The sequence below is a fragment of the Polyodon spathula genome, chromosome 2, assembly GCF_017654505.1.
Source record: "Polyodon spathula isolate WHYD16114869_AA chromosome 2, ASM1765450v1, whole genome shotgun sequence".
In the NCBI taxonomy this organism is placed as follows: domain Eukaryota; kingdom Metazoa; phylum Chordata; class Actinopteri; order Acipenseriformes; family Polyodontidae; genus Polyodon; species Polyodon spathula.
In genome coordinates, this window is record NC_054535.1 from 32,885,559 (window position 1) to 32,912,097 (window position 26,539).

Consider the following 26,539-nt stretch of genomic DNA (forward strand, 5'->3'; position numbering starts at 1 on the left):
ACAGGCACCTCCTCAGGGGAAAGATCCCTCCAAATGATTCACAGGGAACCTATATACAAGCCCCACCCCCTGGAACAGTCTAAAAATCATACATACATCTTCTGTTACAAACATGTTTATTTGACTCAATGTCACTAGACTATAACACATAATAGTTAATTCCATTGGCATTCTGATTCCATTACCCTTAATACTAATATTAAAACCCATACCATCTGGTTATACTATTATGGAGTTTACTTCCCTATTGACTTGTATAGCCCAAGATGGCATCCCCCATATCTCACAGGCATGCAACACATGCAATTTCTCCATATCAGTACATTGTAAGCAATTGTTTAACACTATTATATTTTAATAATCCCGCTAGATAAATATCAGCATTCTTAAATTAAAACGTACAATTTTACTGTTGTGTAAACTTTTATTTTTTCCCCTTTTCAGGTTTCCCCACCGTATCTCACCATCTCACCGGTAAGAACATAATTATTTCTTCCCCTTTTCTTGGTGCACAGTAGTTTACATTGGTGTTATTTACTTAGTCCGTTATTTGTACAGTGATGACATACATTTATAAAACCAGTATACTCAACCGGCACAAAGAAAAGTATTGCTCAAAAGTCTCTGCATTGTTTATTTTAACCAATCCTTGAATGGTTTTATTCCGTGATGAAGTTTTTGCACTGTTTATTTTAGCCAGTCTATTTAAAGGGGTGCATTCTTTGAGGAAGCCTATGAATTAATTGCACAGCAATAAATATAAAAATGCATTCTCTCTGTTCAACCTTTTTATATCGTAGAGGTATAGTTTATGTAGCGTCATATAAGTTACAAACCTATTTTCCTATTACCTTCCAAGTTGTAAGCTGACCAAAGAAAGTTAGGCACTTTTAAAAGCAATTGCTTTCTCTTTATTTTGGTCTCAGAAAAATATTTAGATATGAACTCTTTGTAATTCTTTATACTGGTAAGATTCATCTATCTTGTTCTACTTGTTAGTACTACTGTAATTTTTCTTCACATTATATTTTTCTTGCAGTACGTTTTAGAAAATATATTACCCAGTTTGAAAGCTCCTTCTTAAACATCCCATATTTCTGACTTTTCCAAGCTTCACTTATACTTCAGTTATTCTTTTATAGTTTCAGAAATTCTTGCTGAAAAGCAACAGCTGCATTCAAATGTACAATAGTTAGAATCTGAATTTCGCACAACAGATATTGTTTAAACTCTTCTACAGTTTGTGATCAGGGGGTATCCCATAGCTACTGGTCTATTTTATTGTTTTCAGTTGATTTTTCTACCCAATCAAACCGCTATTCTGAAAAAAAAAAGCCTAATTTGTTTGTGGCACTTTTAATTTAAATTGTATTTACATTGAAATACAACATCACACAATACAGCGATGAGATGAGCCAATGCAGCAACCATGGTCATAACCAATAGATGAAGAAAATCAAGCAACTCTATCTGGCAAATGGTACGCTAGCAAACAGCAGCAGATTGTCAGAACCCTCAAAGAGCTCTAAAAGACTGGTGAGGTACTGGCAAGAAGGTACAGAGACCATTTTCCACTTGCAGTGCCATATTAGTGTAGTCTTAGGACAACAGACCTGTGGCAGGAATGGCTGCTATGACTGCTGATGTCTTGTACCAAATGTCTTGGATTTAAATTTGTTTATGTTGTATTTGCTCATGTAAAATGAATGTTCTGTAATGGAATGTTGCAATATATAGCATTGTCAAGACAACTCATGATATTTCATTCTGTTAAATGACAACAAGTAGCCTACCAGTACTATCAAAACAGCACAGAAGATCCAAATGCACAAATCATTTTGACAAACTGTTGACTTTACCGGTATGTAATAGCTTGCATATTTATTGACAAATACACCTGCTTGTCAATTGTTAATGGCCCAATAAATATATCGGCTGAAAGGAACAGCATGCTGTTTAAAATTTGGGTAGACTTTGTCTTCTCAGAATGCTTAAAGAAAATAAGGCAGGCTTACATTCATTCAATTTCACTGCCAGCCAAGCACTGCCACCCAATTCGTTTTTAACCACACTGTTGCTTTATTTTACATTGGGAAGCAATCTGCATTAATATGCTTCCAATAAAATTTTTAACTTTTCCACTTGCTTGCAAAATTATTTAGCTTTATACTGTAAACAATGTGAAAAATGTTACTGTACACTCCAATAGGGATGAAAAAAGGATTTAAAAAAGGGATGAAAAAACATGTGAAAAGGCCAAGCTTTTCCATAAAGATTTTTTTTACAACCAAGAAAGAATAAAAAAGGGTTTGCATAATGCACTGGTATCGTTGAGAACACACAGGCACAAATGAGGCATAGCTAGTTTTGACCTTAACAGCATTACAGAAGTCACACACTATAATAATGCCATCCTTACTAGAAATACTTGCATCCTACATAAATCTGTATGACAGCATTCCCCAATGATTACACCGTGTAACAATTTTTTTTGTTCCTGGGTAGTAAGTGTTATTTCCTAATTGCTTATGCCTCAAAAGTATAGAAAATGGCTATTATTCCCCACAAACTTTGCTTTTGTAATGAGGACAGTGATATTTTGAAATTTACCTATTTCCGATGAGAAAACAGGCGAATGTGTCTTTTCATTCACATAAAGTCAGAAAAACAACATATGAATCCAAATTAACATGTATTTATACGATTATATGGCGGCCATTTTGTTTTATAAAACATAACCATTTTGACATATTTATATTCCATTGTTACTGGGACAATAACTACCAAGTTTGGAGTTTGTTGGTCAAACGGTGTTCAAATAGCAGCAGTTTGCTGTTAAGGGCACGTTTCGTTAAAGTTTGTGGCAGCCATTTCGACATTAAAATTTATCGCAGAAATGTCTGCTTCACAAACTTGATGCGGGTTTGGATGCTGATGATATATGCCAAGTGTCAGATCAATCGGTACACCGGTTCCCAAGAAGATTTCGAAATGTTTCTAAAAAATGTGTCAAACGGCCATTTTTGTTTCCAGTCAATACAATTTTTTAAAAGTCAGTTGTATTGATATAGTATCGTTTGTCAACTGCGCAGGTTTAAATTTCAAATGTAAACATATAAGTGGCAGCCATCTTTTATAAAACATCACCATTTTCATATATTTGTATCCCATTTTTACTGGGACGACAAGTTTGGAGTTTGTTGGACAAACGGTTTTCAAACAGCAGCCATTTGTTAGGGATGCATTTCCATAAGATTTGTGGCAGCTATTTTGACATTAAATATATATATATATATATATATATATATATATATATATATATATATATATATATATATATGGATCATAATATATAATTTTATTTTAGTTGCTAATTACAAATGGCTGCTGTATGGCTAGCCTCTAACTTGTGTCTTCTACGACGTTTGAATTCTCTTTCAGTAGAGAATAAATTTGTTTGCCAAAACCATCAAGGCATGAGCCTCTGAATTGACTGATGTAATGAAAAGCCCACAAATCATGAAATCATTTTTACATTGGATGTTACTGAAAACAGTGGAAAAAGCTTAGAGTAGCATGCTGTGTGCCTAGTTGCATTTGAGTTAATCAGGAATTCCATGTACTACCTCAGGTTTGATTAGTGATTAACACCAGATATAACAGTTGGGAAGATCAGAATGTCAGGCATGCTTGTATTTGAACAACTAATAAAAAAAAAAAAAAACACCAAACACAGGTAATTAGAAATTCCTAGTATGTGCAGCGCCTCTATGTATTGGGTTATTTGTTAATAAAAAATAAATATGTCCAGCTCAAACATTGTTATCGTAGTATTGATCAATCCTTCGTGTCCAGGTGCAAACAAATTGAACAGAAGTGTTATGCTTTGCAGTCCTTGGAAGAGGTGGTGGCTCACATTGGTTGCATTATTAATCTGTCACCCTAGGACAACAGCAGAGATAGAAAAAAAAATATTGATTTTTAGCTTTAGCTGAAATGGGGAATGAATTATTGTTTAGCAGAATAGTGACAATTCCTTCTTTCCCCTCTATAATATATGTCTTATTGAAAATGGCCAGTGACAGTTATATGATATAGCATTCTTGTAATTTGTGGTAATTGATTTGAAAAGTTGATATTATTTATTCGATTAACTTTTATATAAAAACAATGTGTAAACAAATGTGTTTCTTTTATTTTCCACTTACTGAGACCTTTGACGTTTTGAAAACCACTTTGTCTATATAACAGTTACTCTAATAAACACTTTAACTCGTCACTATCACAAACACTTTGTTTAACACAGCAAAGATGTTTAAATAAATTAAGTATCATTATTAACAAAGCAAATGTGAAACATATATGGTAACACTTCAGTTTAGGGATCCAATATAAGTGATTATAAACAATCTATAAACATGTTATTAATTATGCTATTAATTATAGACTATGATTAGAAATAATGAGAGTATTATTATACACTTTTGTTATTGTTTTTGCACTGTTGTTTATAATCGCTTATAGCTGACATAGTCTGTTTGTTTATATGTCTGTCTCACCAATTGAATGGGGTTGTTTTGTTTTTGCAGTACAGCTATTACACACGTTTGCCATTATTTTGTTTTTGCTATTGTTTATAACTAGGGGTCTACCTAAATCGCGATTTCACATATTTTGTGGAAATCGTGAAATTGAGGGGTCACCGTGAAATTCACCTCTTTTAGGGGCCAATGCTTACCAGACAAGTACGGAGAGGAACAAAAAAGAAACCTTGTTTAAATATACTGCACAACGTAAGCGATGCAAACTACGTATCTTCCTTCTGTAGATAGCCCTTTTTTTATTTATTACAGCTTTTTTTTTTTATTTTAACAGCTTTGCGAAACCAAACTTGAAAGTCAGCCCAGACAAAAACATATCCTGTCGGCAAGTTAAATCAGTACTACGATCGAGCACAGCCACCTCGCTTCAGCCTGCTGTTTACTCTTTCGCAGTTGAAGTTTTTAGACCCGAATAGACACGTTTTCTTTGTTTTCACTCGGTACTAATAAAATTAATTATTCGATGGGACAAATAACATGACAACGAATGTGCTGCATACATTGCCTTTATTAAAGTATGCCAGATGCCCTTGGGTAACAGAGTTTTGGGGCTGTTTCTAATCGATTTCCACATCTGTATAAAGCTTTGCCTTAACTTCCAACCAATTCAGTGGATGCAGAACATGCAGTCTCAATGTATGGGCAAGTCAACTGCAGGAGGATGCTGCATGCTTGCCTTTAACAAATGACAGCTTTATAGTGTTCTGAAATGCTGTCTACTTAGGTTTATTTAATGTTTAAACAGGTCCGCGAAATCCTAATTTTATTCTGCAACCTACCCATGAAAAATACATAAATTTAACGTGATTTAAGTAGACCCCTATTGTAGTAATGTGAATGTGTATGGATATAATGCAGTTCAAGTTATGCCACTAGAGGTCAGTAGCGTCCTACATACTTACCCTCTACCTAGGATACCGTGGGGTCGAGGATGTCCTTAGAAAACACTAATGTGTAGGTTTCAACAGAGATTGTTCTAATAAAGACACTGTGATTAAAGTTGTACTCTTGCATCTTGGATCTCGGGTTATTACATATGGCGACGAGGAAATCGGACAACTTGTCTTAGGTCGTTGAAAACGGAGACAACGAAGGAGAAAAGACAAGTGTAGCTGCATAGCTTCGGCCCAACCTGCTAACGTTAGCGAGAGCGCTCACAGACAACGGAACATGGCTGCCACGGTAGGAACAACCGCACCATTTGATAGTCAACTACAGACATGGGAGGAATATTGCAAAGTGCTGTCGCATTTTTTTGAAGCAAATGAGATTGACAACGGCAATAAAAAGAGAGCGATTCTCTTAAGTTCGGTAGGAAGCCAAACATGTAGACTGATGAGAAATTTGTTAAGCCCAGATAAGCCAGGGGACAAATCGTTTGACGATTTAGTTGAACTGTTGAAAACGCACTACAACCCAAAGCCCAGCGAAATAGTTCAACGCTTTAAATTTAACTCGAGAAACAAACAGGCAAATGAGAGTGTGACTGAATATGTGGCAGTGCTAAGAGAACTGGCTCAACATTGCAACTATGGGGACAGGCTAAAGGAAATGTTACGGGACAGGCTAGTCTGTGGTATAGACGATGATCATATTCAGCACAGGCTGTTAGCAGAAACTGAGTTAACATTTGAAAAAGCACTGAAACTTGCTCAGGCATTGGAGACAGTGAACAAAGACGTTTAGGATTTACAATGGCAAAGCAAAGGAAGCAATGGTGCTAACTGGAAACATGCTAGCCAGGCTACAGTGCAAAAGCTAAAAACGTGGAGGGAACCACGAACTGGCAGAACTATAAGGGCATGTTATAGATGCGGTGGTGAGCACATGGTGAATGACTGTCGTTTTCTTAAGGAAATGTGTCACAGATGCGAAAAAAAGGGGCACATCAGGAAAGCGTGCAGGGCGAACTCACCTGTGGAGAAAACCAAACCTAGAGGAGGAGTGTAACAAAGTGCCCGCCCCTGTGTATATTATCTGTTATGTGTTGCGTGTGGTGTGTTTAAATGTTGGTGTATAGACATTGGTACACGGGATATAAACGGGTCTGTGTAACACGAGTGTTTAAAAATGTATATGTGTATTTAGGCACGAGGATTGCACAGCACTTCACGTGCAAGTAAAATGTAGTAATATGTGAGCACGGGGAATTGCACTTTATTAATTCACGTGCTGGGATTCAAGTGAATAATTAATTGGTAATTGAATCCCAGCACAATAGTATATATAGATGCACGTTGGCACATACTGGGGTTGGGTGTTCGGTGAGCGGAGAACGGGATTGGAGACGGAGGAAATTAGTAGTAGTAGTCTGTTTTCGTTTGTCTATTTATTTTGGCGTAGAGTGCCGTGTCCTGTGTTTTTCGTGTTTGTGTAAACCTTTTATTTTGTATTAAACCGGCGCCAACAGGCGTCTTCATCACTTCATTTCATCCGTCCTGTGTTTTGTGTATTGCCTTACCTTTCCTGGTTCTGACGCCGCCCACTTCGGCCGTCTCTGTGACAGGGAGGAAAACAAAAGCAGGGAAAAGTGGAAAAAAAAACATGGGGCTCATCACATTAGCGAAAATCCTGAAACAGATGCAAGTGACGGTGAAGACGTGTTCATTATGAATAACGTAACAGAGACAAGCATTCCAAAGGTAGCGCCTATCACATTACAATTAAAAGTGAACAAGTCGGATGTGCAATTTGAGGTTGACACAGGGTCCAGTGTTACAATTATGAATGAAACAGAGTACTCCAAACTAAGGAATGGGGCAAAAGTACCTGAGCTAAAGACATGTTCCCTGCATCTCAGAACCTATACAGGCGAAAGAGTGAAAACATTGGTTACTGCAAACTTAACTGTACAGTACAGAGAGACTGTTAAATAGCTGCCAGTAGTAGTAGTGTCTGGCAAAGGACCAAACCTACTGGGCCGCGGTTGGATTAAGGAGTTGCAATTAAACTGGGGACTGTAAACCAGATAGGTAGAGACAAAACAACACTCCAGGATGTGTTGAAGAAACATGAAAATGTATTCAAAGAGGAACTGGGGACATTGCGAGGCCCACCGGCTAAAATATATGTTGACAAAGAGGAAACACCAAGGTTCTTTAAGCCAAGACCTGTGCCTTATGCTATGAAACCGAAGGTGGAGGCTGAGCTGGACCGCCTCTTGAGAGACAAAATAATTGAACCAGTGAAATTCTCTGAGTGGGCAGCTCCCATAGTCCCAGTGCTAAAGCCTGATAACTCTGTGAGGATTTGCGGAGATTACAAACTTACTGTAAATCGGGTGTCCAAACTGGAACAGTATCCCATTCCCAGAATTGAAGATCTTTTTGCAAAGCTCTCAGGAGGGGCAAAATTCAACAAATTGGACATGAGTCATGCCTATCAACAGGTAATATGGGATGAGGAATCAAAAAAGTATGTAACTATAAACACACACAAAGGGTTATTTACTGTAAACCATCTTCCATTCGGGGTTTCATCCAGTCCAGCTATCTTTCAGAGAATTATGGAGGGTTTGCTGCAGGGAATTCCCCATGTAGCCATTTACCTGGATGACATCATGGTGACGGGCAAGAATGATCAGGAGCACCTGCAGATGCTAAGCGAGGTACTTCGGAGAGTGGAGGAGGCAGGCCTACGGCTAACGAGAAGTAAGTGTACCTTTCTGGGAAGTGAGGCTGAGTTTCTGGGTCACAAAGTGGATGCCACAGGACTACACCCACTTAAGAACAAGGTACAAGCTATCCAAAATGCACCTGCACCTACCAACATAACAGAGCTTAAGGCTTATTTAGGACTATTGAACTATTATAACATGTTTTTACCTAACCTGTCAACACTGTTGGCTCCACTGCAAATTGTTGAGAAAAGACACAAAATGGAAATGGAAAAAAGAGCAGGAGGCTGCTTTTGAGAAATCTAAAAAGCTAATGCAATCCAGAGATATACTTGTGCATTACGACAGTGAGAAAGAGCTGATTCTGTCCTGTGACGCCTCCCCCTACGGGATAGGCTCAGTACTTTCACACCTCATGCCGGATGGGTGGGAGAGACCCATAGGTTTTATGTCAAGAACACTCACATCAGCTGAACGAAACTACTCTCAGCTTGAAAAAGAGGGACTGGCTGTGATTATTGGGGTGCAACGGTTTCACAAGTATCTCTATGGTAGAAAGTTCACCATATGCACATTTCATAAACCGCTTCTTTCACTCTTCAACGAAATGAAGGCTGTGCCACAGATGGTGTCACCGAGGCTCTGGCCAGAAGTTATTTCTGGTGGCCCAAACTAGATGAGGAGATAGAGACACGGGTAAAGGCATGTAGCAAGTGTCAGGAACACCGGAAAGCACCAGCCACAGCCCCGCTACATCCCTGGGAGTGGCCAGACAGACCCTGGAAGCGATTACACATAGATTATGCAGGACCATTTATGGGGCAGATGTTTTTGATACTCATAGATGCTCATTCCAAATGGATGCGGACACTGCGGACACTGTCTCAGAGCAGCTTGCTTTGAAACCAGAGGAACAAACTGGGAGTTCCCCAAAGGTGGGCAGGGACAGTCAAAGCATGGCACAAGCTGTGCATCATTCCCAAAGAACTGTCAAAAAGCCTGGTTACCTGAAGGACTTTGACTTGTAAATAAAAAAAATTAAAAAAAGTTTGAAATTCAATGTTTATGTACAGTTAAGGATGGACTATTGTGTGTAGTTGTTGTTACAGCAATAGTTCAGAGGCATCTAGTGTATTAGTGTTACATTTTGTTTATAACTGTGTTTAAACTATTTCCAAATTTTAGAGAGCTGAAATCTTAAGGGGCTTATCAATCTTTTGGCTTGCGGCGCCAAAAGAGTCATTCAGCGATCGTGAAGATAAGATATTTGTTCAGCAGTTAGTTTATGACTCTTTCTAAAAGCATTCTTTGTCAGTGGGTGAGTTTGTGACCAGAAACCAAGAAGACACAGAATGGTTTAAGATTATCCATCTGTATATTTCAACTCAGTTACTTTCACACACAGAATGATATTATGACCCACTCTGACGCTACAGCCCAATTCTATGCACCATTTAATATGTGCACCCTCAAAGCCACACCTAGATATATCTAAAACAGTAGGAGTCCACTTCACTTTGCTTATCAAGCAATATGTGCACCCTCAAAGCCACACCTAGATATATCTAAAACAGTAGGAGTCCACTTCACTTTGCTTATCAAGCAATATGTGCACCCTCAAAGCCACACCTAGATATATCTAAAACTATTCTAGTGTTTGCCTTGGTGTGGGAGTGATTTGTGCTTGTAATCAAATCTCTAACTTAGCCCCAACTGACCACTGAAGAAAGAGTTGGATGAACATTTGAAGTTGACATAAATTTAAATATATTCAATTTATTGAGCTAGCAGTGACAGAGTTTTGCGATGGAATATCCAAGACATAACTGGATGAAGAGTGCCCATTTTGGTGGAGGAATTGCTGTTTCAGTAGAATACCTAAATAGTTAATGATTCTTGTTCTTTGCAAAGACATTTCTTTTGTACCCTGAAGTGGAGACGAAACACGAGGAAGGCAGACCCCAGAACCTGGACCTGCCCAGCAGGTGAGCCTTTGTGTGCCTGTATTGAAGAAGACAAGGATCAGCGGGAAGAGGCAGCGAACTTCTATTAAGTATTCAATGAGTCATGTTTTAATCCTCTTGTGAACTCAAGAACAAGCAGTCCTTAAAGCAAAATTAATGTTTTGTTTTAGGTAGAATGTAAGAAAAGCATTAATGCTTTCAATTCATGCTCTGAAGTTAATGAACACTGTAGTAACTGTATGTGATTTATACAAATTGATTTGGGTTTTACAGGGCAATTATCAATCTGCGTTTAAGGCTAGAATCCAAATTTAGCTGTCCTGGTAATAGATAATTCTTGATAGGTTGTCTGGATGCAAAGAGTGTCTATCTTGCAAGAGTGAGAATTGCCTTCTGAACTAAAACTATATATTGTACCCCCTAGAATTTTTCACATTTTGTCATGCCAGTGCCTCAGAGTTTCATACATTTAAATGAGGATATTTTTTCCACTTATCTACACACCATACTCCACACTGTTATTGAGAAATAAATTATATATTAAAAATACAAAACTGAAAAATTATAATTGGATAAATATAAGACCACAACACTTTGCCACATGGCTACAGAATATCCTGTAGTTTTTTTTGCGTACTTCAAATGGGACTCAAGGTGGGCTTTCTTGAGAAATGGCTTCCTTCTTGCCCCCCTACTATACAGGCCAGATTTGTGGAGCGTTTGGGATATTGTTGTCACATGCACACTTTGACCAGTCATGGCCATTAAAGCCTGTAGCTTTTGTAAAGTTGCTATTGGCCTCTTGGTAGCCTCTCTGATCAGTCTCCTTCTTGCTCGGTCATCCAGTTTGGAGGGATGGCCTGATCTAGGCAGGGTCTTCGTGGTGCAGTACACCTTCCATTTCTTAATAATCATCTTGACCGTGTTCCAAGGCCTTTGATATTTTTTTATACCCATCCCCTGATCTGAGCCTGTCAACAACTTTGTCCCTGAGTTCTTTTGAAAGTGCCTTGGCACCTTGAAATGTACTACCCGGCAGAGGGAACCTATAGGAACTGCTGAATTTATCCTGAAATCAGGTGAATCACTACAGTTTAACACAAGTGGAGGCCACTTAACTTGGTGTGTGATTTTGAAGGCGATTTGTTACATCTGAGCTAATTTAGGGGGTAATCAATTATTTTCTGTTTTACATTTGTAATTAATTTACAACAATGTGTAGATTTTATTTTTCACTTTGACATTATGGACTTTTTTGTGTTAATCAGTGGCAAAAACTCCTAATTAAATCAATTTTGATTCCATGTTGTAAAACAATAAAATGTGGAAAATTCCAAGGGGGGGGGGGGGGGGGAGCCACTGTGCGTGTATATATATATATATTATATATATATATATATATATATATATATATATATATATATATATATATATATATAAACATCTCAAACCATCAGTAGATCCAGAGTTGCAGAAACTTATGGAGATATAATACGTTATACCTAGAACTACCGCAGCTGTCATTTTGACTGTCATAGTAAAATCAGTGGGTTTGGCTTAGTGCTGCTTCGCACTTGTTTTGAATAGCTACAGATATAATAGCTACAATATCCACAGCTGTAAAAATACTTATTTTCTATTTAAAAATACTTATTTTCGATTTAAAATTAATAGACCAATACAATACAGGACTGTGCAGGAAGTCTAGGCGTGATTATATTGAAAAAAATAAATATAAATTACTAAATAGTGTACCAAACCAGCTATTGCAAGACTGGAGATGGTTGATTAGCTAACAGAGTCGAACTCAGGCACAAAATAAAAAGGTAAACAGAACACACTTGTATAAAACAGTCAAACAAACAAATCTCGATCACTTTTCTCAATTGCTACGCAGAGTTTCATAAGCTCCTGCTACATGTCAAAAGTCGTCTCTGAGCTGCTAAAACCACTCTGTTTTATAGCCCAGCATTTGCATTCATAAGTCCCCTTTCAATACCACCCCCAATTCTCGTGTCAGTACTCGTGTTGTAACAGGTTTCCCTCACGTGTACCAAGCAGGCTGCAAAAGCTGTGTCACAGACAATATCCTGACTGAAAACACAATAACATAAAAATGTCTGATTTACAACGAACTTATGAGAAAATACAAGTGAGGAAATCGGAACTAAAAAAGGTAAGCACTGTTTAACACTATTTAACACAGAACAGTTTTGTAGCATGTGACTCTGCAGTAGTTCTAGGTATGTATGTATTTTCGCCCAGTAGTTCTAGTGTTAACTGGCTATTAATTATTTCACTACCCCTCAGCCATAGTCTGCAGATATAGAATAATTATGCATGTTATAATTACTAGCTGACAGTCACACATTCCCACAAGGTACTGTAAAAACATTTGTATTAGTCTATTTTCTAGGTATTTTTAGGGGGTCCTATAAAGGGGGGAGCAACTTATACACCATGTGACCTATAGGCTTTTTCCTGAAATTGTATCAAAAAAATTAGTACAATTTTTTTTTTTATAAAGAACAAAACACATGTGCATCTCAAAACCTAGCCCACTTACAGATCAATGTGTTATAACTCATAAGAACATCACTCTATGAACAAACTTAACAAATGAATATCCCAAAAGCATGTGTTTCTTTTTTTTATACTGAATTTTGATCATCCGTTAGTTAAGGCATAATTTTGTGACACGTTCCACTTGTTCGATGTGGAACAGGAACAGTTTTTTACCCTTTTGGCTGACAGCGATTTGGGAATGCTGTTTGTGCATTGTGGAGATTTTGTTTAGACAGAAAGCAACTATAGCATTAATAATATGGCTCAAATCCATAAAAAAACATTTCACTATTTTACAGTATAGACCATCATAAATCAAGGCTACATTTATTGTATTTTACCAGTATTGCATGTACAGTTGTAATTTATTTATTATAATACAATGAAATAGCAGTACAGCTAATATATATATATATATATATATATATATATATATATATATATATATATATATATATATATATATATACATGGAAAAAACATAACAGTTGATAGTTTTCAAGCAAGGGATTCAATTTTATACTACAAACCCATATAAGTGTAAAAGTAATCACGACTATAGCATTTTGGATGTTCACACTCATGAATAAAAACATAAGTTTTGCTTGTATAAAAGTATAATGAAATATAAAAAAAAAAAGTTTCCACCAGTTTTCTATCCAGTGATCTTTGTCGTGCTAGGCAAACAAGTGCCAAAACAAAAGTGGTAACTTTAGGATTCGCCTAGAAGCTCTTGGGGAAACTAGATTGGCCCGAGCAAAACTAGACTCACCAGACCACCGGGTTTCACCCTTAACATATATATTCTATATGTGAAGAAAAAATAAATATAACTCAACACCACCAAGGTCTCTTTTTTACATTGAGGTCCAATGGCAATTCCTAACAGGTTACACATGGATACAGGCAAACTGGAACCGAGCAAGACGTTGTTTGAAGCTGTAAGGACCTGGTCATCGAGACTTTATTCTTGTAGATACTCTTTGTATTGATTTATAGTTTTCTTACTATTTTAGACATCTCGTTTTATGATTGACTTGTTGTGTTATTTTTCAGATATTTTTGGGATATAAAGTTTAGGTTTCTGATTCGTTTAACTAGCCTCCCCATTCTTTTTAACTTTTGACAAAAACTTATATTAAAAGACTAGTATTCATTAATGGAAAATTGAAGCCATTGAGGGTTACAACATTTAACCTAAGAACCCTTGTTAGTTTTGAAATTCAACATAACAAATGCTTGTTTATAGGTTTTTTAGAATAGCTTTTCACAAGATATGGGGATAATTGTGCTTTATCATTATAAACCATGAATGTGAAAGAAGACACACAACAACTAGGGGGTCTGATATTAGAGATAAAGCTATACTTACATTGTATTACATCCACAATCTTCTGATCCAAAAACTTTTTTTTCCTTTCAGGGACCTTTCCATGCCTTCCAAATGGAATAGCATCAGCAAGATCCTCCTAGCTGAAAAAGTATTCAAACAGAAGATGTACATACACACACACATCAATACTACATAAAATGTACAATGTATAGTATAACTGACCTTTTTCTCAACTGAGGGAGGACTCATTGATGAATCATCACACTCCCTTATCTTTTCTGGCAATTTTCTTTGTCCTGCAGTGCATCTGTCTACAGTTCTAGGATTACTCACTTACAAATCATTGTCTTTTGTCCAGGAAAAATGCACTAAATTATGTTACTATAAATTACTAATATTTAAATGGAAGATACATTCCCTTGAAATTTCTATATGTTACATTACATGTTTAATTTATCCTAAATATAAATACATATCAAAAGGCTACTACTGTATTTAATTGTATTGATGTTGTTTAATAACTACATTTTTATTTTCTACAACCCTTTGCTGACATATAAATTAAAAGTAGCAATATATTCAATGTTGCAAGAGTAAGTGACATCTATTTGCTAACAATTAATATTCTCATCAGAAATGCATTAGTCTTACAGATGTAAGTTACAGCGTATCCCTTGCACATGTTCATTCTAACATAACATAATACAGAATTCATTATTTTACCGGTTCCTGTTTATCAAGTATACTCTTGCACTGTGTAGGTTAGGCTACAAAACGCTTAAAAAAAACATAGAAAAAAAAACAAACAAACAAACAATAATAATTAAGTGTGCATTACACTAACTTGAATAAAATGTATGTATAGCTTTAAGTGAATAAACACATTGCTTTAAAACCTGTATTTTTTTTTTTTTAATTCTTATAATACAGTTAATATGTACTTAAAGATGACATAAGAAAGTTAACAATCAGCCTTTAGATTCAAACTGCACTATTTTTCTGGTCGTATAGCGCGTTATACCTGTAAACTCCAAAGCGTAAATTAATGCACGGATGTCACAATCCTGGAGTATGCCCTTCCGCCCACTGATGCCCTTTGCTGATGATGTATTTTCCTCGGAGTTCCATGCCGACATTACCTTAGACTCTGTTGCTCATGAAACATCAGCACGTTGGGCTGTATTAGTCACTGAAGCTCCTGCCAAATGCACCCCAACAATCACCCCTCTTTCAAAGTCACTGTCTCCTCTTGCAGACATGCTAGCCATAATTGTAGGCAAACAGGCGTGAAACTGGACAGGATATATATATTAGGCTTGTAACTATACTAATCTAATTATTTATCGATTGGGACCTAACGATAACAAATCGATTTTAATGAAATCGAATATTACATGAAATTATAAACATATCTTGTATATATTAACTTACTGTGAAGAACATAATCTGTGTTGTTTCTTCTAAGGTTACTGAGAATATGCGTCTGTGAACAAATGGACAATAAAACAGAGATCAAGAGTAACCTGTTTTGTTAATGTATTTTATACATATTCTTTTCTTTTAAATCAGCCCCATCTGTAGTTAAATAATATTTAACATTAATGTTGTCATGTGCCGCTGTTTCAGAATTTTATTTTTTTTATTTATTATGTGTTTTTTTTTTTTTTTTTTTTTTTTTTTTTACCTTTTCATTTTGAAGCATGCACTATCCACAACCTTTTTTCATTTTTGATTGCTGTCCGAGTCTAAATGCCGTTGGATCATGGCTCAACGTATGTGATCCAATTAAACATTGCAGGTTGTAGAAAATAGTTAAACTATTACTGTGAAGTTTTTTTCTGTTTTTTTTTTTTTTTTAGCATTTTGATTTGATAATGATCGATAATTGTTGTTAGAATTTGTCCGATAATCGATGTCAACATCAGGGTTCGATTTAATAGAACGAGGGACACCTGCCTATAGCAGGCAGGCCGGTGTATAAAAGCAGGTCAAGGGCTGTGTTTGCTGTCTGTGTGAAGGCTAATTGTGAAGAGACCTGAAGAAAGGTACTGTGAATAGTATGCTTACTGTGTGTAATTTGTTTTTGTAACAAGTGTTTTGGTAACTGGTAAATGGCTTGGCCATCTAGTTTTCTTAACTAGGACTTATGAAAAGTTTAGTTAGCCCTCCATTGAAGGAGTTAGGTTTTGGTTTTGTTTAGTTGCTGTGTTTTGTTTATTTGCATTTGCGAATAAAAGTGCACAGAAAATTGCTAAAACTACATTCTTGTATCTGGTCAGGTATTTCAAGGGCGCAGACCAGATGTTTTAAGAATTACAGAGCTACGAACATCTCAATGGGTATAGTGGTACAAATACATTTTTGTATATTCTCAAGGTTTGTAAAAAAAAACAAACATTATGAATACTGTATGCGTCTAGTATCCACACCTTTGTATTTCTCTACAGTAGCAAGATTAACTGACACCAAGACACCAATTGTCGCATAGGACTAACAATACAGTCTCCTAGGAGTGATTTGCTGGAGCCATGATAACACTATGTAACACAATTTTTGTTCCTGGGTAGTAAGTGTTATTTCCTAATTGCTTATGCCTCAAAAGTATAAAAAATGTTTATTATTCCCCACAAACTTTGCTTTTGTGACCAGGACAGGTAAATTTCAAAATATCACTATTTCCAATGAGAAAACAGGCACATTTGTGTCTTTTTGTTCACATAAAGTCAGAAAAAACAACATATGAATCCAAATTAACATGTATTTATACTAAAGTAATACAAAAATGACTACAAAAGATTTAGAAGTGAGTAGTTTTTTGAGATTTACGATTATACTGTAAATTTACAGTGTAATCGTAAATCTCGAAAAACTATTCACTCATCATCAGGAAATAATTAATCCAGTGAAAAGAAAATATAGACCTGATTTAAACCCTTAGTTATCTGGAATGCACTTACTGAACATACTTTAGCTTGCATATACAATTATTTTTTAGTATTATATCAAAAAGGTCAGCATGAAAAGGCCAGTGGACAACGTACATCTTTTGAATTGATGGCAGTACAAAGTTAAAAGGGTTGTTTTGTACTTTGTGCAGTGTACCTGTTGATGCTGAAGTGCAACATACAAACATAAACAAGAGACATTACAGGTAGAAGAAAACAAAAGCCTGATATGGCAGAAAACTGTTTTTTATATGTTTAAGTCCAAGACTGAAGAGTTGGTTTAAAAGAGAAATACACTTTGCAGATTAACAGAAAAAAAAAACTTATGTGCAGTAAATATACCTCTGCATAAAAAGTGTTCAGATCAGTTTTTACGTGGGACAAGAATTGCATTTTAAAATTAAAAGGTAATCATATTCCTATTTTGGTTGTTTGAAAAAGTACAGTACAAAAACAAACCATTAATAAAATAAAAATACCTCTGATTAGGACTGTGTGTTTAAAAGAAAACATATTAAATAGACGTTTAAACAGTGCGCTATATTACATTAAATATATTTCTATTTTTTTTTTTTTTTTAAGTTAACATCTTTGTAGCCGAGATCATTCCTTGCATTTGTCTATTTTTAGCCATGACTGTGACTTGGTTTATACATGCTTTTACTGTAGCACAATCATGCATAACCATAACACAGAGGCAAATGCAACATGCTACCATGAAGAGCAAAAAAAATAATAATAATAATAATAATAATTCTTGTTTAAGGAACATACGTTTATCTCTAGGGAATACAATCATCAAGTCAGACCGATTGCGATCTGCATGTAATTTTCTTCTGTCACAGGAAAGCAAGTCATAGTAGAAAGGGTATGGTACTGCAACCAAGCTTTTTTCGATAATATGGCAAGACCATTATTCTAGCTTATATTTACAGCCCAGAGCACAAGAAGATACTGGTGGATGTTTTGTACTTGTGGAGAAAAAGACAATCTATCTAATATCTGTATACATTAAATTGACAACAGGTTGACAATAGCAATTGTGGATGATGAAAAATACATTATTCCTGAATACTGCCTTTTTATGTGACAAATTAGGTGATTTCCACCGGGTTTGTGATAAGACAAAATGAAGTGTGAATGTGCTCTGACTTATTTAGCACCCATTCCACTTTAAATGAGGTGCCCTTGCCTAATGGTATTTTAATGCACCTACTTTGAAACCTAATAGAGATGATTGAATTTGAAGGCAATGCTGACTATCAAGCAAAGGAGTGATTGAATTTGGAGGTGTTTAGGCTGCTGCACTTCAGCCAGGCATTAACATTAATGCTAGCCTTAAGCTTTGCTTTCCCATAATTAATCGTTAAACAATGTGGTCACGAAAAAAAGCATTTTGTATAGGATTCATTAGACGCTGATAGTGAATGGCTGAAAATTACAACTGAGTTTGTGGTAATTGAACTTCTAGTGACATACATTACTCTAGGCACAATAGTAAATGATAGTGGATACTTGAAATGACTTACCAAAAACAGAATTACTTTTTTGCTCGGAACCAAACAACATTAAGTTTGAACTAATTTTCTTACATACGATGCTATACTTCAATTACATTTATTTTTTATAACTTGTCATTTGTAGAAAATAATAGTCTGACAATTGTGCTCTTGTCTGTTTTGTGTCCTCATTAAGAGTAACAATAAAATACCTGGTTAAAAACTGTAATGCTTTATAAAATGACAAATAAAATAATGCTTTATCTCAATGTTATTCGCTTTAGATTACTACTTCAACAGTGCTGACTGTTCTGAAAAATACATTCTATTTAATTGATTTCCTACTTATAAAATCACGGTTTCACAACTCTGGTATACTGTAGTTACCTGTAAAACTCAACTGAGTGCCAAAAATTGTGCGTTGGTAATACCAACAAATTGAAGCAAACCAGGGAGGTAAATCCCTTGGAACAATGTGGTACATGTTAGGGGTGCTTAGCCATGCTGGTCCACTGGTAGTATGGGAAATATGAATCTGTGAGTAGCTGCAGTTTGTTGGTTTGAGAATCTAAACTCCATGTGGTTTGCTTTCTCCTTTTTCATTGCTCTGGGTCTCACTTGAGCTGAGGACACATAGAATTGGTTTAGGACTGTGCACCATTGGGGGTTGGGTTGTGACATCGGTCAAGGGGGCAGACATTAGGAAAGTATTTTATTCTGAAGCCAGGTAGGTTAGAAAGTTTTTAGTGATGGAACAGGCAGTGAGGAGTTCAAATACAGTGCTCAACCTTTATGACGCTATAGTGGGGAGCCATAGTTGCAAGACTGAACTATTTGTGTTCCGCCTTATAACAAGTATAAAAGGGCTACTGACATTATGGAACAAATCAGAACTACAACTCTATTGTGTTATAACCGATTCTGCACTATAACAGGGCGCATTATAACGGATGAGCACTGTATTTTGAAGCCGGTTAAGCCTGACACGTTGGACCACTCTCTGATTTAGTTGCCCAAACTCTCTTCCTGGATGTCTCACAGCAATAATAGAAACAATCAAACCAGTCTTTCTGAGCCTTGTCATTGAATAAGGCAAGGCACTAGGAACAAAAAATGTGTATCCCTACATGCCAATTTTGATGATACACTTAAAAAAAGGCTTGTACTTGACGGTACATACACCACATATTTATCCGTTTTTTTAATTTGTTTGTTTGTTTATTTGCTTACAGTGGTGGCCACATTTATTTTTATGATTACTGCTTTATGATCACCATAGATTTGACATTTGTTGTTATATTGAATTCTATCACCTTTAAATATACATATCAGGGTTTGAATTTCAGCGCAAGATTGTGGGAATCGCGCATTTTCCAAGTTGCTCCCGCATAACTGTAACTTTCGGTGAGGGAAAAGAGATATTTTAAGACACCAAGCTGTATTTTCCACCCAATTTAGAATGTCTGAAATGCTACAATAATCTGCAAGGAAGTGGGTGTCAGTAACTAAAGCACTATGAGCAGCATTCTGAGTAGCTCTGTAAAATAAATAAATAAAAGTAGTGCTGGATTGTGACGGAAAGATGAGTTCTGGTGATGAATCTTCCTCCCAACCTGTGAGGGCGCTAAAGAACGAGAGGAGAAGTATCTGGAAGGGCTGGCCTGACAGTTCGTTTCCCGGTCAGGGAAGTGGGTCAGCCTGGAGGGAAGCGCGACTCTGTTGTATGACCGTATTGATTTGAGAGGTAAACGAGAGGCAGCTGCAAGTAATAAGGCAGCTGCAACCGTTTATCTCGATATCATGCGGGATTACATATAGGGGCCAGGGTAACGCTGGTCTTCTCCTTCGTTTGGGTTAAACGCTTGGAGAGAGAAGGATCGAGAGAGGAGCTCTCGTTGTAAAGAGGAATTGCGTGCGTTTTGCACCACCAGACAGTTAACTCACCTTTCCGGAGCTGTCGACCAGGGTCAGCACAATCCGGATCACCACTGCACGGAACCGTCACGAAATACAGTGTCTTCACCCACCACAAGCACGTCTGCACTCACCCAGGACTGGTGACCGTGTGTTCGTTTTGTTCGGGACTGTGCCCTATTATTGCTATCCCCATGCTTTACACATTGTTGTGTATAGCCGGGGATTTATTATTTAACGGTCACCAGACCTGGATTATAAATAAAAGCACCTTTTCACTGGAAACTGTTGTCTGCCTGTCACTCCTGCATCGCATCACCGCTATACCTGTTCCCCTCCACTAGCCACTTTGCCACATGGATATTTTAAGTGCCGTGAGACTTTATTCTCTCGTGCATGATTCTCAGCCTCTGTCTTTAAGGATTATAAAAACTCAGTAAACTTCAGTAAGTAAACAGTTTTTTTTTTTTTTTTTTTTTTTTAATTTTTAACTTTAAAGACGATATTAAGTCTATCTAGGTGTTGTTTGCAAGCAGTGACATTTCATATTTTTTTACATTTTTTTGAGCCATCTATTATTTCAATATATATAGCTGTGAGCAAACATGACTTATTTTTTTATTTTGTACATATATTCTCATCTCTACCACATATAGTATGCCTGACCCTGTTGCAACTTGACAACATGAAAGGAAATGTCCTTTCATTTGATACATGTATGCAGTACAAGTTAAACATGCATAAATGAAAACAGTGAAAAACAGATGGAAATGGGGCGTAAAGAGTTAAAAAAAATAAATAAGATGGAGCACTGGTTAAGAAGAAAAGCACCAAAAACTTCAAGGCAGGCACTGGAGAGTGCTCTGTCTCATAGTGATGAACAGCTCTCAGTTCTCCTGAAAGCAGCTTGTTTTAAAGCAACACCAGTGTGAATGATGATGCAGTAAAAAAAAAAAAAAAAAATATATATATATATATATATATAATTTTTTTATATAATACATATATACGTAGTGCCGGAAAAAAACGATAAGGGGCGATGTTAATTTTCAAATCCCTCCATTGGCTGCAGCATAGGGGGCAAATTTCACCACCACACAAAAATGAAATTCAATCCCTGCATATAATTTACTCTTCATAATGCAAAATTATTGAATAATTTAGGTTTTTTTTTTTTTTTTTTTTACTTCAATTTATTCATACATTTCAAGGTTTATATGTTTTATATACTTTGTGAGATTTGGTTTGTCTGGACTACTTCCATAAAATAGCTCAGTGCCAAAATTATGGTCATTTTCAAACATTTTGTCATACAAACTAGGGCTTGGACAATATCTTGTAGCTCCTCAATAGTACAATATATTAATTATACTGAAAAATAAACTTTAGGAGTATTCCTCAAAGAATTTCTTAACTGTATCGTCCATATATATATATATATAGATATCTATATATTATATATATATATATATATATATATATATATATATATATATATATAAACTTAGAAAGGGGTCCCCAGTTTAGACCATCAAAAATTTTTTTAATAAAAATATTAAACAATACTAAAGAAACCACTGCACAGTATATATATATACCACACACAGAGATATATATATATATATTTATATATATATATATATATAATATATAATATATATATATATACACAACAAAATATATTATATAATTGGAAACAGCTATTAAAAGCCTTTCTGTGGATATGCTAGGTTTTAATTTCTGAATTATGGTTAACAAACTACAAGTGCTAAAACACAAATTGGTCAAATTCATGCCTGTATATGGTCATTCTATTTAGGCAGAAAGCGGTTAAGGGACAGTCACTGCTTCGAGAGGGCTTGACCCAGGGTCCTTTCAGCATGACAGACGAAGAGCTGGTCAGATTGACGCAGCGCTCTCGTCCTATCTACATAACCTGTCAATGCACGAAACAGGCAGAGGGAATTTAATCTCTGATCCTCTGAAGAAGAAAAAAGGGGGATGGAAAGCCTCTAGTTCCTCTGAGTTTTTTAATTGGAAAGCCGTCAACGTCTTAGGGAGGAAAGCTAGGTTTGTGCTTAATGATACCCTGTTTCCATCATCCCCAATATGCATACATGCACTGTGCACTTGTGGCAAATACATAATTTTCTGTTCTTTAATTAGGATGGATTAAACCTGACCAGGTTAAAATAAATTGTTCATTTCTGCCCTATTTATAACTTATCTCCCGTTGGTCCAGGCTTGAGGAGGGATTTTTCAGGGTTCATTGTATTATGATGATTATTTTTTCTGTGTGAAAGCTCTTCTGTTTTGCCAATTATGGTCATTTGTCTTCATTGAAGCCAGCTGGTTTCAGGTGATAAAAGAGAGTATTGCGAGAAATGGGGGAGTCATCTGGAAGGAGAGCTAATCTGTGTTTGCAGGAAGCAAAAGATAGGCAGAGAATACTTTGTTGTAATTTCTATTTTGCTTTTAAAGTAATAAAGCGTATTTAGAAACAATGTAATTTTTCCTGAACAGTGCTGAGCTAACCTGTCATGAACAGAACTCTGAGGTGCTGTCTGTTTAAAACTGAGAAGATGGAGACGGAGATCGATTCACAACCAAGGAGCAACATGCAGCTGATCATCAGACTCACGGGAGGAATGATGAGACTTAAATCTTTACTTTTACGCTGGACATTGCTAGATTACATTTTTTTTTTTTCCATAGTACTATGAGCTTTTGTTTTGATACTTTATTTTTCTTGAAATGCAAGTTTGTTTGTTTTCCGAGAAGAAGGATTGACTTTGTTTTTGGTTTTTGGTTTTTCTTTTGTAATAAGGAACTTTATAGCTGCATTAATTTACATGGACTGGTTTCCTTTATATTTATATGTTTTTGCTTTGAATTGGGTGTTTGTGCGTAATAGTTTACTAGCAGTCTCCAGTGTTAATGAGGTTATTTTAGATTTTGTTATATCTTTGCCATGATAGATCTTACTGTTTTCATTCGGTTCAAAAATACACACATATACACTGTATGCATTGCATTGAGCTACAATTCGGTAATAATGTTTAAAACTAAAAAAAAAACACAAACTTTTGGTCCCATTATTCACTGTAAATGAGTCTTTATCTCTTTTTTTTTAATTGGTTAGTTTTGGCTTCTGTCATAAAAGGCTGGTTGTTACACACTGACAGAACCTGTAGCTCACTAACCCGCTTAGCGAAGGTGATGGCTAAGAAAAAGCTAAGCTGTCTTCATAGAGAGATAGTTCAACTTTATGGAATGTACAAGTTAAAACAAGGCCTTATTGAGAGCCTCCAATACCACATCTAGACTCCACTCGGGGAGGATGTCCTTTCTAGGAGGACGTAACTGCCGAGCACCTTCTAGAAAGCGGGTTGCCAGAAAATGAGCACACAGGGAAAATGGCATGCAGATATAGCTGCTAGGCACACCTTCAGCATAGAGTGGGACCTACCTGCCTCTAGCAGATCTTGCAGAAACTGTAAAATAATTGCTATAGAGCAATAGATGGGATCATGACCTTTGGTCATACACCAATTTTGAAAATATTTCCACCTATAGGCGTGCAATGACATTGTGGAGCTGGTCCTAGTATTCCGCAATGTCCTAAGGCATGCAAAACTTACAAGTACAAAACTTGCTCTTGTCTGGCTTTTCTATCGATACAGTTTGTCCAATCAGCCATCTGGACCTTTTACAAGACCTCATCTTAGATTAACTTTACAACTTCTCCACTCAGCTAGATCCTATATGGCTAACTCTATTTCTGCTATAAAAGCCTCTTACAAATCAAACTGGACTGCTGTATATTTTTTTCCTTGCCATATCTTCAGCTTCACCTACAGAATTCAACCTTAAACATGTGCTTGCCTTTATAACCTACTACTATGATTATCTCGACATAACCCTGCAAACCTGTCTTCTTCTGTTAGGGATACAGTTCCAATGAAAGGATCTCCATGCCCACCTCACCAGTCTCAACCATCAACACAACTTCTCCAAGGTATCCCAAAAATGAACCTCCACAAACATTGAAAAAACTGCACATTATATCAGATACCCTGTTCAAACTGATATAAATTCTATAAAAAGGTATGCTTCACATCCTACAAGGAAATATTAATGGAATGCATGTTGTTGTGTTCTGTTTTCAGACTTATGTGACATCAAAGTAATACCCTCTACATCAAAACTCAGATTAAGAACTGGTTTCAGATCATTTTTTTAACAAACTTTGTTTTGTTTAATGTGTAACTTTGTATTTAGTTTTATAGTGTGCACATTACATAAAACATATTTTTTCCTGAGATTCATATTTAACTGGGCATGTGGGGTTGATCACTTTAAGATATTGAAGAGCAAAAAAAAATGTAATAAGTAAATTGGTCCCTGAAATTAGCCAAATTCCCAAAGGCCAACATTTTGTTAAATTCCACCATCAAAAAAAAAAAAAAAAAAAAAAAAATATATATATATATATATATATATATATATATATATATATATATATATATATATATATATATTATATTATATTTACAGTTTTGCAAAATAATTTCCAGAGAAAGCCGCCTTTCAAAATGCAGCCTTATGTACTGTGCTATTATGTTTTTTCATCCAAAGAAAAAATTGTGGACACATCATAGAAATATGAATGATTCAGTATACATTTTAATCTGACAATCACTCACCCACAATCAACCCCCAAGATGTATAAAGCAAGTCAATATTGTTAATCACTGTGACATAGAACAATCAATAATACTGAACACTACATCAAAACAAGATGGTAATTTCAATTCGATGCCCATAGTGTGGTGACACAGGGTCTCTTTTGTTTTCTTTTAAACAATAAACGGACAGACTCAGAGATTGCAGGTGCAAATGGAATATCCGCTTTTTATTCTCTTTAACTCTCAGTCCCTATGGGCTGAGACCACGTCAAAACACAAACCCCCTTGCTTATATAATATATCTCTATAGACTGTCAGTACCTCTCCTCTAGTCTCGGTCCTACTGCAGTCGCTCTCACAGCCACTACCCAGCTCTCGTTCTGGGTGACCCTCATAGGCTTATTTACTGTGATTATACTTTTCTGTCTGCTCTCAATCGTTCTCATTCATCACTCTCCTGCTCTGACGTATTCCCTTGCCTTATACCATCCCCCACCCCGACCCACAAATCACTGCAGCAAATCACTCTCCCAAGCTGCCTGACAACCGCGGGAGATGCACCATTCCTCACTGGAGGGGGGTGATCCGACTGGACTGCTATAAACTCACAAACCTTCACCACTGACACAGATGCACACACACACACACACACACTCTCCTTTCCACCTCACTAACCCTCACCTTTCTACTTCCCCTCTCCCCTCTGTTCTAACCCCCCACCCCCAGCATGGTCCCATCGCAGACAATACATGCACCTATTAGAACATAAGAACATAAGAACATAAGAAAGTTTACAAACGAGAGGAAGCCATTTGGCCCATCTTGCTCGTTTGGTTGTTAGTAGCTTATTGATCCCAGAATCTCATCAAGCAGCTTCTTGAAGGATTTCAGGGTGTCAGCTTCAATAACATTACTGGGGAGTTGATTCCAGACCCTCACAATTCTCTGTGTAAAAAAGTACCTCCTATTTTCTGTTCTGGATGCCCCTTTGTCTAATCTCCATTTGTGACCCCTGGTCCTTGTTTCTTTTTGCAGGTCAAAAAAGTCCCTTGGGTTGACATTGTCAATACCTTTTAGAATTTTGAATGCATGAATTAGGTCGCCGCGTTTTTTTTTGTTTTCTTTTGTTTTCTTTGTTCAAGACTGAACAGATTCAATTCTTTTAGCCTGTCTGCATATGACATGCCTTTTAAGCCCGGAATAATTCTGGTCGCTCTTCTTTGCACTCTTTCTAGAGCAGCAATATCTTTTTTATAGTGAGGTGACCAGAACTGAACGCAATAGTCAAGATGAGGTCCTATTAGTGCATTGTACAGTTTTAACATTACTTCCCTTGATTTAAATTCAACACTTTTCACAATGTATCTGAGCATCTTGTTAGCCTTTTTTATAGCTTCCCCACATTGTCTAGATG